Below are 16522 nucleotides of genomic sequence, written 5' to 3' on the forward strand. Positions count from 1 at the left end.
CCCAAAGTGGATTTTTACAAAATGCCAGAGGAAAAAATGAGGCAATCTGGTGCTTAGTCCAGGGGTAGCCAGTTGGCAGGAGCAGTTGAAGAAGGGATGGGCAGGTCATGCCCCTTTCTCATAAGTGTGAGTGCAAACTGCACTGCCTTGGGTGAGTGTCAGGATGAGTTTCCCATCAGCTAGTTCCCAAACAAGTGTTGTCTCTTACCCATTCCACTTCTACACATGGACAAGTTTGCCTCCATCCATTGTCACAATAGACTTGACCTTCCTGTCATCTGCTGTTGTCTCATCAAACTCCACTCTAGGCTTGAGCTGATCTCTGTGCTCTTGAAGGTGCTTTGTGTTTTTATGGTAATTGTGTCCCCATTCACTTTGATAATTGTGGTAGGCTTGGTCATGTTGGCCACCTGCCTGGTGGCAAAGCCCACAACAATTGACTTCATGTAGTCATGGAAATTCTTGCTGTCTAGTAGCTTCCAGGTGCCCATGAAGGCGTCTGCCATGGTGGGGCTGGGCTATGCTGAGAAAGAGATGACAGAACAGGCATGCAAAAATTCCGGGACCCTGTTGAGGACTTTTGCATCTATGTTCATCAGTGATATTGGCCTGTAATTTTCTTTTTTTGTAGTATCTTTGTCTGGTTTTGGTATCAGGGTGATGGTAGCCTCATAGAATGAGTTTGGGAGTGTTCCTTCCTCTGCAATTTTTTGAAAGAGTTTCAGAAGGATAGGTGTTAACTCTTCTTTAAATGTTTGATAGAATTCGCCTGTGAAGCCATCTGGTTCTGGACTTTTGTTTGTTGGAAGTTTTTTTTTTTTTTTTTAATGAATTTTATTACATTTGTAGTTGTACAATGATCATCACAACCAAATTTTATAGAATTTCCATTCCCAACCCCCTGTGCATCCCCCCCACCCTCCAACCTGTCTCATTTGGAAAACGTAAGTTTTTCAAAGTCTGTGAGTCAGTATCTGTTCTACAAAGAAGTTCATTGTGTCCTTTTTTTAGATTCCACATGCAAATGATAGCATATGATGTTGGTGTCTCATTGTCTGACTGACTTCATTTAGCATGATAATTTCTAGGTGTTGGAAGTTTTTTAATCACAGTTTCAATTTCAGTGCTTATAATTGGGCCATTCATCTTTTCTATTTCATCTTGGTTTAGTCTTGGAAGATTGTACTTTTCTAAGAATTTGTCCATTTCTTCTAGGTTTTCCGTTTTATTGACATATAGTTGCAGGTAGTAGTCTCTTGTGATCCTTGGTATTTCTGTGATGTCCATTGTAACTTCTCCTTTTTCATTTCTAATTTTATTAATTTGAGTCCTCTTTTTTTTCTTGTTAATTCTGGCTAAGGGTTTATCAATTTTGTTGATCTTTTCAAAGAACCAGCTTTTCATTTCATTGATCTTTCTATGGTTTTCTTTGTTACTATTTCACTGATTTTTTTTTTTTGTCCTTTTGCCTTTTCTTGAGCTGCTCCTGTGGCATATGGAGGTTCCCAGGCTAGGGGTCTAATCAGAGCTGTAGCCACTGGCCTATGCCAGAGCCACAGCAACTCGGGGATCCGAGCCACGTCTGCAACCTACACCACAGCTCACGGCAATGCTGGATCCCTAACCCACTGAGCAAGACCAGGGATTGAACCCGCAACTCATGGTTCCTAGTCGGATTCGTTTCACCATGGAGCCACAATGGGAACTCCAAGTCAAAAATCTACCCATATGGTAGTTTTATATTCATTTTTCTGAGGAACCTCCATACTGTTTTCCATGGTGGCTGTACCAATTTACATTCCTAACAGTGTAGGATGGTTCCCTTTTTTCCATAACCTCTCCAGCATTTGTTATTTGTAGACTTATTAATGATAGCCATCCTTACTGGTGTGAAGTTGTTCCTCATTGTAGTTTTGATTTGCAGTTCTCTAATAATTAGTGATGTTGAATATTTTTTCATGTGCCTGCTGGCCATCTATATGTCTTCTTTGGAGAAATATCTAGGTCTTCTGCTCATTTTTTGATTGGGTTGTTCGTTCATTTGTTTGTTGAGTTGTATGGGTTATTTGTATATTATGGAGATTAAGCTCTTATTGGTTGCATCATTTGCAATTATTTTCTCCCATTCTGTAGGTTGTCTTTTTTCTTTTTTAATTTTTTATGGTTTCCTTTGCTGTGCAAAAGCTTATAAGTTTCTTTAGATCCCATTTGTTTAATTTTGTTTTTATTTCTATTTCCTTCAGAGACTGAGCTAAGAAAACATCTGATGGTTTATTTCAGAAAATGTTTTGCACTATGTTCTCTTCTAGCAATTTTATGGTGTCATATCTTGTGTTTAAGTCTTTAGGCAGTTTAGGGAGTTCCCACTGTGGGCCAGAGGAAACAAATCTGACTAGTATACATGAGGATGCAGGTTCGATCCCTGGCCTCACTCAGTGGGTCAGGGATCTGGCTTTGCCATGAGCTGTGGTGTAGGATGTAGACTTGGCCTGGATCCTTCATTGCTGTGGCATAGGCCATCAGCTGTAGCTCTGACTTGACCCCTAGCCTGGGAACTTGTATATGCCACAGGTGTGGCCCTAAAACGCAAAAAAAAAAAAAAAGTCTTTAAGCCATTTTAGAGTTTATTTTTGTGTATGGTGTGAGGGTGTGTTCTAGTTTCATTGATTTACATGCAGCTGTCCAGTTTTCCCAGCACCACTTGCTGAAGAGACTCTTTTCCTTATTTTATATGCTTACCTCCTTTGTCAAAAATCAATTGACTGTAGGTATCTGGCTTTATTTCTGGGCTCTCTATTCTGTTCCATTGGTCTGTATGTCTGTTTTTGTACCAGTACCACACTGTCTTAATTACTGTAGCTTTGTAATATTGTCTGAAGTGTGGGAGAGTTATACCTCCTGCTTTGATTATTTCCCCCCCACTGGATTGCTTTGGCAATTCTAGGTATTTTATGATTCCATATAAATTTTTGGATTATTTGTTCTAATTCTATGAAACATGTCATGGATAATTTCATAGGGATTGCATAAAATCTGTAGATTGCTTTGGGTAGTATGGCCATTTTAATAATATTAATTCTTCAAGTCCAGGAGCATGGGATATCTTTCCATTTCTTGAATCCTCTTTAGTTTCCTTAAGTTTTATAGTTCTCAATGTGTAAGTCTTTCACCTCCTTGGTTAGGTTTATTCCTAAGTATTTAATTTTTTAGTGTGCAATTTTAAAAGACATTTAAAAAATATTTCTTTTCTAATATTTCATTGTTAGTGTACAGAAAGGCAATCAATTTCTGAATATTAATCTTGTATCCTACTTTGCTAAATTGGGAACTCCTTTTTTACTGTTTCTTTTTACCTCCTTAGTCTCTAATGTTTCCTTTTTTCTCCTTTCTCCATAGTTCAGGGTCTCCTCACCTTTTGTTCAAACTGTTAAAAAAGCTTCCTACCTAATCTCCTAATCTCCTTGCTTCCACAGAGCTATGGAGTGTTCTTTTAAAATTGGGAATTCAGGAAGTTTCTTTATAGCACAGTGGATTAAGGATCTGGCATTGCTGCAGCAATGTGGCACAGTTTTGCTCCCTAGCCTGGGAATTTCCTCATGCTGCAGGTGGATCCAGAAAAAAAACAAAAATTTGAGGAATTCAGATGATGCCACTTCCCTGCCTGAAATCCTTTAGTGGCTACCACTGAGGCAAATGGACTCTGGGGAGGATTGCATGGAGTTAGATACTGAGTCCACTTCTGAGCTCAGTAGTGAAGGGCTCAATGGCATAATAGTTGTGTCCGCCAGAGGTGCAGACACGAAGGTACCAAGTGCCACATATTTGCCAATCCTTGTGTAGGACAAAGGGAGACACCTTAGCAAGTTCCTCAGGACCCTGCTGTATCAAGATCTGGCCTGTCTACTTCTCACCTCTTGCAATCTCCACATTTACTCTCCCAAAAGTCTAATCCTTTGGAACTGTACTTCTGCATATGTCATTCCCTCTCCCTGAATGACTTTATCTGTCTCTTCTTAAGGAAAGCTTTGTTTGTCTTTTGACATTCAGATCTGTTGCCTCCTCTGGAAAGCCTTCACAAGCCTTCCCAGGCAAATTTATTTTCTTCTCTGTCCTCTAGATCCTTTGCTGTCTGTCTTTCTTTCAAAATATAATTCACATACTATAAATTTTCACAATTTTTAAGTGTTCTAGTCAGTGCTTTTTAGTATATTCACAAGATTATGCAACCATCACCACTATATAATTCCAAAACATTTTTTTCTTTCTTTTTTTATTTTTCTTTTTACATCTGACCTGCAGCATATGGAAATTCCCACCCTAGGGGTCGAATTGGAGCTGCAGCTGCTGGCCTACACCACAGCCACAGCAATGCAGGATCCAAGCTGAGTCTATGAGCTACATACACCACACCTCATGGCAACCTCAGATCCTTAACCCACTGAGAGAGGCAACCTCAGATCCTAACCCCCGTCCTCATGGACACTTTGTTAGATTCTTAACCTGCTAAACCACCACAGGAAATCCCATGTTTCTTTAATACAAAAAAACCCCAACTTGTTCTCATTAAACAGTTACTCCCCATTCTCCCTTTCTCCTACTTCCTACTAATCTGCTTTCTATTTCTATGGATTTGCCTGTTCTGGGCATTTCCGATAAATGGAATCAAACAATATGTGGCCTTCTGTGACTGGCTGTTGCACTTAGCATGTTTTCAAGGTTTACTCATGTTGTAGCATGTGTCAGTATTTTATTCCCTTTTGTTGGATAACATTTGGATATGCTGCATTTTGTTTATCAAGTTATCAGTTGATAAAAGAAGACCTTTAGTCATAAATTGCACTTATCAAGTTGCTCAAGGTATATATGTTTACATATCTGTGTCATTTGACTGGTTGATTCCTAGAGGGCTCCAATCATTACTCTGTGACCAGGGTTCCCTCATCTGTGTATCTTCAGTATCTACCAGTACTTGTCAATAGTAGATGCTTAATCAGTATTTTTTTTAATGGTGATTTTTATTTTTTCCACTATAGCTGGCTTACAGTATTCTGTCAGTTTTCTACTGTACAGCAAGGTGACCCAGTTACACATACATGTGTACATTCTTTTTTCCCCACGTTATCATGCTCCATCATAAGTGACCAGATATAGTTCCCAGTGCTATACAGCTGGATCTCATTGCTTATCCACTCCAAAGTTAATCAGTATTTATTGGTGAATCATTTTACGTCCCTTTCCAGAAAACCTGATACTTTCTGCCTTTTCAGTGTTCCTCAGATCCAGGCCATGTTTACTGTGTGGAATGTCTTCTCCTTGCCTCCTCACTTGTCTAATTAATTCTGCCTTGCTTCAGGGATTGTCTAAAGGTCTGTCTCCTCCAGGAGGCCTTCCAATAGAATATAATCCTAGGACTCTATTGCTTTTTTCTCTGAACTCCAGTGTATTTGGGGGGTCTGTCATTCATTTGGCATTTAATAAATGTAGTCTTACCTGTGTCCTTAACTAGATTGGTAACTAAGCCCAACAACACAGGATTCCCTTTTTGTACTCCCAGTACAAAGGTGCTCTAATTATGTAATGGAATTATATCAAACATATTACCTTGCTTAAATTCAGTCAAACATTTTGCAAAAGTAAGAAAAAGACAGAAATAATTATTTAAATAGTGAAGTAATTTTTACTTCACCATTTTACTCATCGAGTGAATACCCAGTCATTGGGTGCAGTCAGTGTTGATATGGTTAATATGATTGACAAAACCAATACGTTTAAAGAATTCTTGACCATTGGCAGAAGAGAGATTGTTTGGGTGGTGTAGCAATGAGTTGTTAAGTATTCACCTGGGGACAGGGAAAGGGTGGTGGGGGCCAAAATTTGAGGGCCAGTGAGGAATTGCTGGACTGATCCAAGCAGAAAGACACATGAGGGGTTTAATTTCTTTTTCTTTCTTTTTTCTGTCTTTTTAGGGCCACACCTGCAACATATGGAGGTTCCCAGGCTAGGGGTCGAATCAGAGCTACAGCCACAGTCCTGCATCACAGCCATATCATTGCTGGATCTGAGCCATGTCTGCTACCTATACCATAGCTCATAGTGACACCGGACCCTTAACCCACTGAGTGAGGTCAGGGATCGAACCGGTGTACACCACACCTACAGCAACTTGGGATCCAAGCCATGTCTTCGACCTACACCACAGCTCATGGCAATGCCGGATCCTTAACTTACTGAGTGAGGCCAAGGATCGAACCAGCATTCTCATGGATGCTAGTCAGGTTCATTAACCGCTGAGCCACAACGGAAACTCTGAGGGGTTTAATTTCTGAGAACTATACTGCTTTGGAATTTTTGTTGTGTATATCTATAGGAATACATGCATAAAATGATGCTGTACTTGTGGATAATTGAAAACAAGGGTGACTTTAATTGTGGATGGTCTTTTTTCATATGCTGCATTTGGCCCTCATGTGAGCCCTGGCTAAGATGGGGTCCTTTTTTTTTTTTTTTTTTTTTTTGCTTTTTATGGCAGCACCTGTGGCATATGGAGGTTCCCAGGCTAGGGGTCCAATCAGAGCTACAGCCACAGTCCTGCATCACAGCTACATCAATGCTGAATCTGAGCCATGTCTGCGACCTACACAGGTAGGTCATGGTAACACCGGATCCTTAACCCACCGAGAGAGGCCAGGGATCGAAACCGAAACCTCATGGTTCCTAGTCAGATTTGTTTCTGCTGTATCACGATGGGAACTTCTAAGATAGGGTCCTTGTAGTAGATACCCAGAGAACTTTTGTTGGCAGTATGAGAGTTTGCCCTGCTGTTGTCTGGTTGTGGCTACAGATGGCGTAGTCATAGCCTGAAAAGTATGATGCTGCTAATAGGGGATGAGGCTAAACAGGATTTATTCACTGATGGTTTGACTCTAGAGAGAGAATATGTATATAAAATACTGATTTTACAATTATAAAGTTAAATCTATTTTTGCCTTTTCTAGGGCCGCTCCCACGGCATGTAAGGTTCCCAGGCTAGGAGTCTAATCGGAGCTGTAGCCACTGGCCTATACCAGAGCCACAACAACGTGGGATCCCAGCTGCGTCTGCAACCTACACCACAGCTCATGGCAATGCCAGATCCTTAACCCACTGAACAAGGCCAGGGACCGAACCCGCAACCTCATGGTTCCTAGTCGGATTCGTTAACCCCTGCGCCACGATGGAAACTCCGGAATCTTGAATCTTAACGTGAATAGATGCTTTTCATTAGTAACTTTGGTGTCTTACATTTGGTAACTTTTGCCTCACTTGACTGCCTCAGATCTTACTGATAAATTCCAGAGCCTTCCTTCCTTTCTTTACTATGGGTTGGCCTTTTAGAGTGGGTTATTTTGACACTGTGACATGGAGTGGATACTGTTTTATCCACTCATAGTTTGTAGACTTAGTTTATCCAGTTTTGTCTGGAAAGAATGCCTGTTTTTTGGGCTTGGGGCCAATTTTTACTTAACTTTTGGGTAAAACTACAGTATCCCAGCTGCTGTTTCCAGAGATGAGCTCTCTGAAACCAGTTTTATTTGTTTAGAAACCAGATATTACATATTATGGTGGAAGATAATACACATTTTTTGGAAATAAAAACAAGCTCTCCCTTAAGGGCATGGGTTGCATATATGAGAACTAACACTGACTTGCACTGGATGGTCTCAGCTACCAGGGCTTCCAAGTTGGCTGGAGCTGTGATTTAATGAGAGACACTGTAAAATAAGCTTCACATCTATGTAGGATTTCTTTGTGTTAAGTTATTGAGTCTTTATATGTTGCCAGGTCATATACTGCAAGAATGCTCACAGTACCTGAAGTGTAGGTATCATTACCCAAAATGAGGAGAAGGTAAGTAATTTCTTCAGTTAAGTGGTGCCCATTAACTGGGGTCTCTTTGATACCTAAGAGTACCCACTCTATGATATACCTGCTGCCTCTTCAGCAGTGTTGATAATAAAAGCCGGAATGTGTCATGACATCTGTCTGTAGTCTGGGCTGGTGTCTGAGGAGGAGGTGACAGCATCATCATAGATCCTGGTTAGGGAAATCTGGAAGAGAAGCCTTGTGTGTCTTTTACTCTTTCACCGAAGCTTGAAAAACAGTACTCCATTAGCCCTGTTTATTTTACCTCCTAAATAGTTCTCAAATCTGGTCTTTCCTTTGGCTTTTTAACTGGCTATTTCCTGCCTCTTCTTATTCCACCCTACACATTTCTTCTAGCAAATATTTCTTCCAGACTATGTTTTGAATATTTAAAATGTGCTGAATACTGAGTCGTGTAACTTTGTAGTACACTTTACATTTATATTCATTCACTACCTCATTGTCTTAATAATTCTTGAAAGTAGGGGTACTTCTGTTTTATGAGTGAGTAAACTCTGGCCCAGAGAGATATACTTGCTCAAATCAAGGTCACAGTGAAAAATGAGTTGGGATTTCAGTTTGAAATGGCATGTACCTATGCTTTTATCCAATATTCTGTGGTGCAGAGTGATCCTTATAAAAGACAGATTTGATCTTGTCATTTTGATCTTCCTTGTAGGATAAAATCCAATCTCCTTAGCATATTCAGGGTGTTTCATGATCTTGGTCCTGATGCCTTTCCAGGCTCATTTTCTGCTCTTCCTCCATACTTCCTACTGTATGCACTAATAATAATCTTCTTGGATTTCTTGAAACACATTCTGCTCTTTCTTAGCTCTCAATTATTGTTGACAGAGTTCTCTATCTTTGAATTCTTCCTTCCTCTTCTCTAGTCATCTCCAGATCTCCCACCCCTGCCATTATCTAACTCTGTCCAACTTTTTCTTCAAAACTCACTTTGGGGCTTATTCCTCTTAATGCTTGATCTGACCTGACCTATATTTGTCCCTGGTAGTTGGTAGTTGTTTAATAAATTTTGTTTAGCTGAGGAGAATTTTTGAAGGTGTGACTCTAAAAAGAGGCATTCTAGAGAAGACCAAAGCTTCGAGAGTGGCGAGCTGTTTTGTCAAATTTAATAACTTGGAGTAGGTAGGTGTTGATTTCTGACATGAGGAAATTGTTAAAAAAAAATACAGCATGGTGTTTTTCCAATTTTGGCACTTGGGTGTATTAGAAATATCTTTATGAAACCATCTTTTCCATCCCTTTAAAAATTGGACCTGTATTGCTATTCATTATCTTTGAAGGATAGTGAGACTATCCTAGGAGACTGAATCCTTAGATAATGGCTTTGGTTTCATATAGTGAATGAGCTTTCTAAGTGTTGGTTCTCAGTCATTGTCACTTGTGCTGTTGAATAGAACAGCCTGATTCAAGATCTCAGAGCCTCTTTATGTTAAGGTGAATACAGAGAATGTGCATTTTAGTAAAAAACCTCTTGGTTTGTAAGTTGTTTTCACACATTAGACCCCCCACCCACACCCCATGTGTTTATTGAAAACCCCCAGAATCAGCAGTTTGAATGTAGAATACCTTAGCATTTGCTTCATCATTTTGCTGAGAAGGTTTTATTGCTTTTTAACTTTTTTTCTGTGTGCAAGCATTCACTAGTACCTTTAGTAAGTTTTAACTGATTTTAAGTCTACAGATAAATGTAAGTATTGACTTTCTCTGACATTGGAAAAGGCCCAGGTGGGAGGATTAGTTACTAGATGGGAGAGTATCAGTTTGTCCTTTGCAAATCATAGTCCTTTTTCTTTCACTGAAGTTCCTCTCATATAATTCTCTAAACATGCTGTGGTTATTTTCAAATCTTCCTTAAAAATTGGTTACTTCCTATCATTTGTTCATTTATTTTTGCTTTTTAAGGCTGCACCCGCTGCATATGGAAATTCCCAGGCTAGGGTCAAATCGGAGCTATAGCTGCCAGCCACAGCCATAGCAATGCCGGATCTGAGCCACGTCTGCAAACCTACACCACAGTTCATGGCAACGCCAGATCCCTGACCCACTGAACAAGGTTAGGAATTGAACCTGCATCCTCATGGATACTAGTAGGATTCGTTTCCACTGCGCCACAGTGGGAACTTCCTACTTCTTGTTATTTAGAGGCAGCCCAAGAGAAAACCTTTGGAAAGCAAAATTAATTATTTAATTCAGCTACTAATGGGTTTTTCAGGGTTTTTATTTTATTTTATTTTTTGTCTTTTTGCCATTTCTTGGGCCGCTCCTGCGGCATATGGAGGTTCCCAGGTTAGGGGTCCAATCGGAGCTGTAGCGACTGGCCTACACCACAGCCACAGCAACGCAGGATCCGAGCCACGTCTGCGACCTACACCACAGCTCACGGCAACGTCGGATCGTTAACCCACTGAGCAAGGGCAGGGATCAAACCTTCAACCTCATGGTTCTTAGTCAGATTCGTTAACCACTGCGCCACGACGGGAACTTCGGGTTTTTCAGGGTTTTAAGTCAGCTGGCTTTAGCATCTTTATCCCAGTTGTTAATGCATTGTATAGATATAAGCTTTCTTTTCTTTTCTTTCTTTTTTTTTTTTTGGTATTTTTAGGGCTTTGCCTGCGGCATATGGAGGTTCCCAGGCTAGGGATCAAATTGGAGCTGTAGCCACTGGCCTATACCACAGCCACAGCAACTCAGGATCTGAGCCTCGTCTGCGACCTACACCACAGTTTAGGGCAATGCAGATCCTTAACCCACTGAGCGAGGCCAGGGATAGAACCTGCGTCCTCATGGATGCTAGTCAGATTTGTTTCTGCTGAGCCATGGCAGGAACTCCAAGAAACATCTTTCATTTGAAGATCATGTGTTTGATTCCTTTTTTACACATCCAAATCCAAATGAGGAAAGCTTTTTTCTTCCCATTTTGTTGATGATAACAGAGACACTGTGGGCAGTATCTAGAGATGAGAACAAAAAGTGCTTTTCACTCCAGTACACTATTCAGTCTAGTTGCCAGTCTCAAATGCTTTGGGAAGCCTACAGGTTGCCAGAATTTAGCTTCATGAACATATATAAAGATTGAACCTCCTCATTTTCTCAGATTATTTTCTGTTGAGATTCAGACCTTGTGTTTATAGGGTTGCTTAACACGAGTGCCCATGGGCCCCACTTCTCTTGTTTTTAGGAAAGGAGGCCTTGAGGCAACAGCACTACTGAGGTGACCAGCCTCCCCAAGAGTAGTCCCCTTGTCTAGCACAGGCTAACAAGCAGAGGAGAGCCTTGATGTTGCATCCTGTAAGGATATTCTTCCTTCACAGTATAGGTAGATTTTTAGGAGTCTGACCTTGGCTCTTGCACTTTTTGTATGATTAATCTTTTTTGTGTTTGTACTTTTTTTTTTTGCTATTTTTTGGGCCGCTCCCACGGCATATGGAGGTTCCCAGGCTAGGGGTCGAATCGGAGCTGTAGCCACCGGCCTACGCCAGAGCCACAGCAACGCAGGATCCGAGCCGCGTCTGCAACCTACACCACAGCTCACGGCAACACCGATCGTTAACCCACTGAGCAAGGGCAGGGACCAAACCCGCAACCTCATGGTTCCTAGTCGGATTCGTTAACCACTGCGCCACGACGGGAACTCCCGTGTTTGTACTTTTGAATTGTGAGCTAGTCTTCAGTAAGGCTTTATCTGTTGGAATCTTATGTGGTTAAGGTTGAATTATATCTTAAGAGATTTTTTTTTTCTTTTTTGGCCACCTCACAGCATATGGAGTTCCTGGGCCAGGGATCAGATCCAAGCTGCAGTTTTGACCTATACTGTGGTTGCAGCCATGCAGGATCCTTTTAAGCCACTGTGCTGCCGGGCCAGGGATTGAGCCTGCAACCTGGCACTGCAGAGACTCTGCCAAATCCAATTGTGCCACAGTGGGAACTTCTCAGACATGTTTTATATTTGCTTCTAGGCAACTAAGATGTATAACTTGCTTGGGACCGCTTTAGTTTGGGTTAGTTTCTTGGGCCATGTAGGTAAGTGTATATTGGAACCTCAAATTGGTTTGAGGGCAGACTCCTGATTACAGACCTTTCTTTTTTCCTTTGATCTAGATTGACACAGATTTTATGTTCTCTTCTGTGTTGGTAGTTAGATCTTTTTCTAGATCACTCTTTAATGAGAGTATAATTCTTCAGGGTCCAGGCTTTATGTAGAGGTCGTAGCCCCTTCTTTTTAGCTTCCTTGAGCACAAAGCATTGTCTTTTATTCCCACCGCCACTATCCCTTCATGTAAGATTGGCACCTTCCTCTTTCCCAGGACTGCTGTAGTGTCAGCCCTCGAGAATATCTGTGTTTTCAGTTTACCTTTCATTCTTGATCCTTGGGGATTCCTATTACTTTGTGTGTGTGTGTGTGTGTGTGTGTGTGTGAGAGAGAGAGAGAGAGAGAGAGAGAGAGAGAGAGAGAGAGAGAGGGAGCGAGAGAGCTAGAGAGGGAAAATAACTACATTTTAAATGGATGCTTATTATAATTTTACGCATATTTTTAGGTGATTTTCAGGGTCTCCCCCCTTGCCAAGAGGCCAAGCAAGAAGTCCTTGTGCAACTCATTAGATGTACTTTGTGCACTGTGGTTCTATCTTGTTGGTTTCTTTCTTTCTTTCTTTTTTCTTTTTGTCTTTTGTCTTTTTAGGGCCACACCAATGGCATATGGAGGTTCCCAGGCTAGGGGTCTAATCAGAGCTGTTGCTGTCGACCTACACCACAGCCATAGCACTGCCAGATCCAAGCTGTGTCTATGACCTACACTACAGCTCATGGCAACGCTGGATCCTTAACCCACTGAGCGAGGCCAGGGATTGAACCCGCAACCTCATGGTTTCTAGTTGGATTCGTTTTACCACGGAGCCACAATGGGAACTCCAAGTCAAAAATCTTAAGTAGAGGCCTGCCTACTATGTCATATCCAAGCTGGTGCAAAAATAACTTAATGAGAAGTTCCCACTGTGGTGTGGTTGTGTTAATGATCTGGCATTATCTCTGTGGCGGCATGGGGTTTGATCCCCTGCCAGTGCAGTGGGTTAAGGATCCATTGTTGCCACAGCTGTGGTGTAGATGGTAGTTGTGGCTCAGATTCCACCCCTGGCCTGGGAACTTCCATGTGCCACAGATGTGGTTAAAACAGATTTACAAATAAAATAACAGTGATATGAACTTCATCAAGAGCAGAACTGTCGTAAAACAGAGACATTTGAATGTGAAGAGGCCCACCTGTCAGAATGTTTTTGGTTATGGAAGCCAGTATTTTCTGTTTTTAGTTAATAGGAGGGATGATGAGGAGATTCTGGAAATAGCTGTGATGTGGGTGTTCAGTAGTTTATCTATTAGCATGGCCTCTAACCCTGGGTTTATAATGCTCTGCAGATGCCACCATTGACTCAGCTGGGCCTTTTGTTCAGCTTCACTGTTACATAATAGTGAGTTGCATCCTCATTCTTGTATGCTGTGGTGAGGAGGCGGGGAAGGATTAGCTCCTCATCCTGTCCTTTTTCTGCCACTCACTCCCCTTCCCTTTTGGGGACATTTTTGTTTTGGCTACAGTGCTGGGGCAATGTCCACTTGAGACTAGGTCACATGAATATTTAATGTCTTCTTGTTGACTGAATGGCCAGAAGATTGGAACTTTATTAGCCCTCTTTCCTAAATGCAGGCCTGGAGTCTTTGTCCTTGAGACTTGACAGCTGTCTCTAGGTGTTCCACTTTTATTCTTCACTCTTAATCTACTAGATTATTCTTGGATGGTTGGTTGCCAGCTGTTGGCATGTGAGTGCTGATGAGGTAGAGGTTTGGGATTTAAATCTAGGGTACAGCCTTAGCCTGGTTAGAGAGAAACCATGCAGCCCCAAACTGTACCATTAGTTGAATTAGGGTGAATGAGTATCTCTGGGTACCAAGGGGCCATGTGAGAGAGTGTAGATGTGTTTAGGGCAAATGTTTAGTATAATTAGAGGAGGAAGATTCATTGTACATTTCCTGGTGGGATAGTAATGTCATTTTTCATTTTCGTTTTTGGGATATAATTTTAACTTATGATTAGATTTGGTTAGGTATTTGTTATTTATTCAAGTGGTACAGGCTTCTTTGGTGTCCAAAAATGAATTTTTGTTGTTTTCATTTTGGAGTCAGATAGTCTTATGGCTTCTTGCTCTACATCTGAGTTTTTTTCATTGGGGCATAAATTTATTATATCACCCCCACAGTGCCTGGCACAGTGTCTTTATCATAGAAGGTACCTAAGTTTGGGACCGAAAAAGTTTCTAGCCTTTCTGCCTTTCCCTTTGACCATTCTTTCTTCAGATAACTGTTAGCCACTTTTTTCTTTAAAATATTTCCTCGAGCTTTTAGTTCATCTCAGCCTTCTCCCTTCATCCCCACTATCATGACAATATCTCCTGCCCATAATGTCCCTGTGTATACTATTTTGGTCTCTTCATTATATCACGTCTCCTTTGATATACTGAAGTTTGACCTTGTCTTCATGGAATAGCAACTTTTATCTGAAGAGTAATGGGAGGTACACGGCTGTGTATGCATATACACCACAGGCCATGTTCCAGTCTTTGACAGATGGCCCTTCTTCCCAAGGGTTTGCATCTATTATTTTCTGCTTATGAAAAGGAGGTTCTCCTGCAGGTCCTCTTTTTACTTGTAAAATCTGTAGCCTTAGTAACATCCAGACTCCATATGCTTTCCCCAAGAGACATTATAGGAGTATTCATTTGAAAGAAGAAACTTTTTTCTACTTTACTATATTGGCTTTAGGTCATGCACACACTTGCTTTCCTACTTATCTTTGCTAATGTTCTTATGTCACTGTTTTCTGCAGTATTTATGTTCAGTGTTAGACTAGGGGGAAGTATAGCACAAGTTTACTCAAGTTAACTCTGATTGGCTCAGTGATATGAATCTTAAACTCCTTATTTCTACAGTTTGAGAGAGAGAGAGTGTGTGTGTGTCTGTGTGTATGTGTATAAGATCCTAAGGAAAGTTCCTCTTGTGGTCTGTGGTAATGAAGCCGACCAGTCCATGAGGATGTGGGTTCGATCCCTGGCCCTACTTAGTGGGTTAAGGATCCCCCATTGCCATGAACTGTGGTGTAGGTCACAGACACTACATAGATCTGGCATTGCTGTGGCCGTGGTGTAGGCTGGCAGCTGCAGCTCTGATTTGACCCCTAGCCTAGGAATATGCTACAGGTATGGCACTGAAAGAAAAAACAAAACAAAACAAAACAAAAAAAAACTAACATCTGGGCACAGGTTGAATAACCTTGGCCATAAAGTAACAGTGAAATACATAACCTAGATAGAGTACTTAAGTCTTCTTAGAATTCTGCTCAGAACTGGGCCACATCTACACAAACAGGGAGGGCAAGCTAGTGAGTCCAATTTGTACCTGCCTGTGAGGTGCTGTTTGTTTATGACATTGATCAGACCTAGAGCCTTCCAGAGGGAACCCAAGGGAGATTTGTTTCAGAGATTGTTCCAATTCCTGCTGGGCTCAGGGGAAGAGAGAGGGAAGCCTATCCCTGGCAAGAGGACAAGCTGTGCATGGGGATGCTGGGAGGCTTAATTAGCCTTTTAACCCTAAGTTATTGTGTCTTAAAGGAAAGGAAGTTTATTACTAATGTTATTAATTACCTAAAGAGAAAAGTAAGCTAGATAATTTTTCAAATTTGTACTTTGACGTAAGATTTTTTTTTCTTTATTATTTATTTATTTGCCTTTTCTAGGGCCACTCCCACGTCATATGGAGGTTCGCAGGCTAGGGTTCTAATCAGAGCTGTAGCTGCCAGCCTACACCACAGCCACAGCAACATGGGATCCGAGCCGCGTCTGCAACCTACACCACAGCTCACAGCAATGCTGGATGACATAAGATATTTTTGTACTCAAGTGTTTAAACCTTTGGAGAACCAGGAATAGATGATTTTATTCTCTTTTTTTTTTTTTTGTCTTTTTGCTATTTCTTTGGGCCGCTTCCGCGGCATATGGAGGTTCCCAGGCTAGGGGTCAAATCGGAGCTGTAGCCACCGGCCTACGCCAGAGCCACAGCAATGCAGGATCCGAGCCACGTCTGCAACCTACACCACAGCTCATGGCAATGCCGGATCGTTAACCCACTGAGCAAGGGCAGAGACCGAACCCGCAACCTCATGGTTCCTAGTCGGATTCGTTAACCACTGCGCCACGACGGGAACTCCTATTCTCTTTGTTAACTGTCTTTCAGAAGGTTATTTATTTTTAACTTCTAAATACTTGATTATATTTTTCCTAAAGACATTTTCTTATATAACCACAGAACAGTTCTCAAAATCAGAAAATAATAATTGGTACAATACTATTAGCCAATCCATAGTCCATATTCAGGTGTATCAGCTATTGTCCTCAGCACTGGCTTTTATAGCTGTTATCTTCCCCAGGTCCAGGATCTAATCAGGATCCCGCATTGAGTTTATTTATTTTTATTATTTTTTTATTATAGTTGATTTACAATGTTTTGTCAATTTCTGCTGTATAGCACAGTGACCCAGTTATATATGTATGTA

The 16522-nt window shown here is 41.2% G+C and overlaps 1 protein-coding gene and 1 pseudogene across 3 annotated transcripts in view; one reads left to right on the forward strand and one right to left on the reverse strand.

Annotated features, from left to right (window-relative positions):
• The window catches only part of RAD54L2 (RAD54 like 2), a 106671-nt gene that overhangs the window by 13714 nt on the left and 76435 nt on the right, over positions 1 to 16522 (forward strand). The gene's annotated exons all lie outside the window — the stretch shown is intronic.
• On the reverse strand, positions 100 to 506 carry LOC125125096 (fatty acid-binding protein, heart-like; annotated as a pseudogene).

The sequence above is a fragment of the Phacochoerus africanus genome, chromosome 1, assembly GCF_016906955.1.
Source record: "Phacochoerus africanus isolate WHEZ1 chromosome 1, ROS_Pafr_v1, whole genome shotgun sequence".
NCBI lineage: Eukaryota > Metazoa > Chordata > Mammalia > Artiodactyla > Suidae > Phacochoerus > Phacochoerus africanus.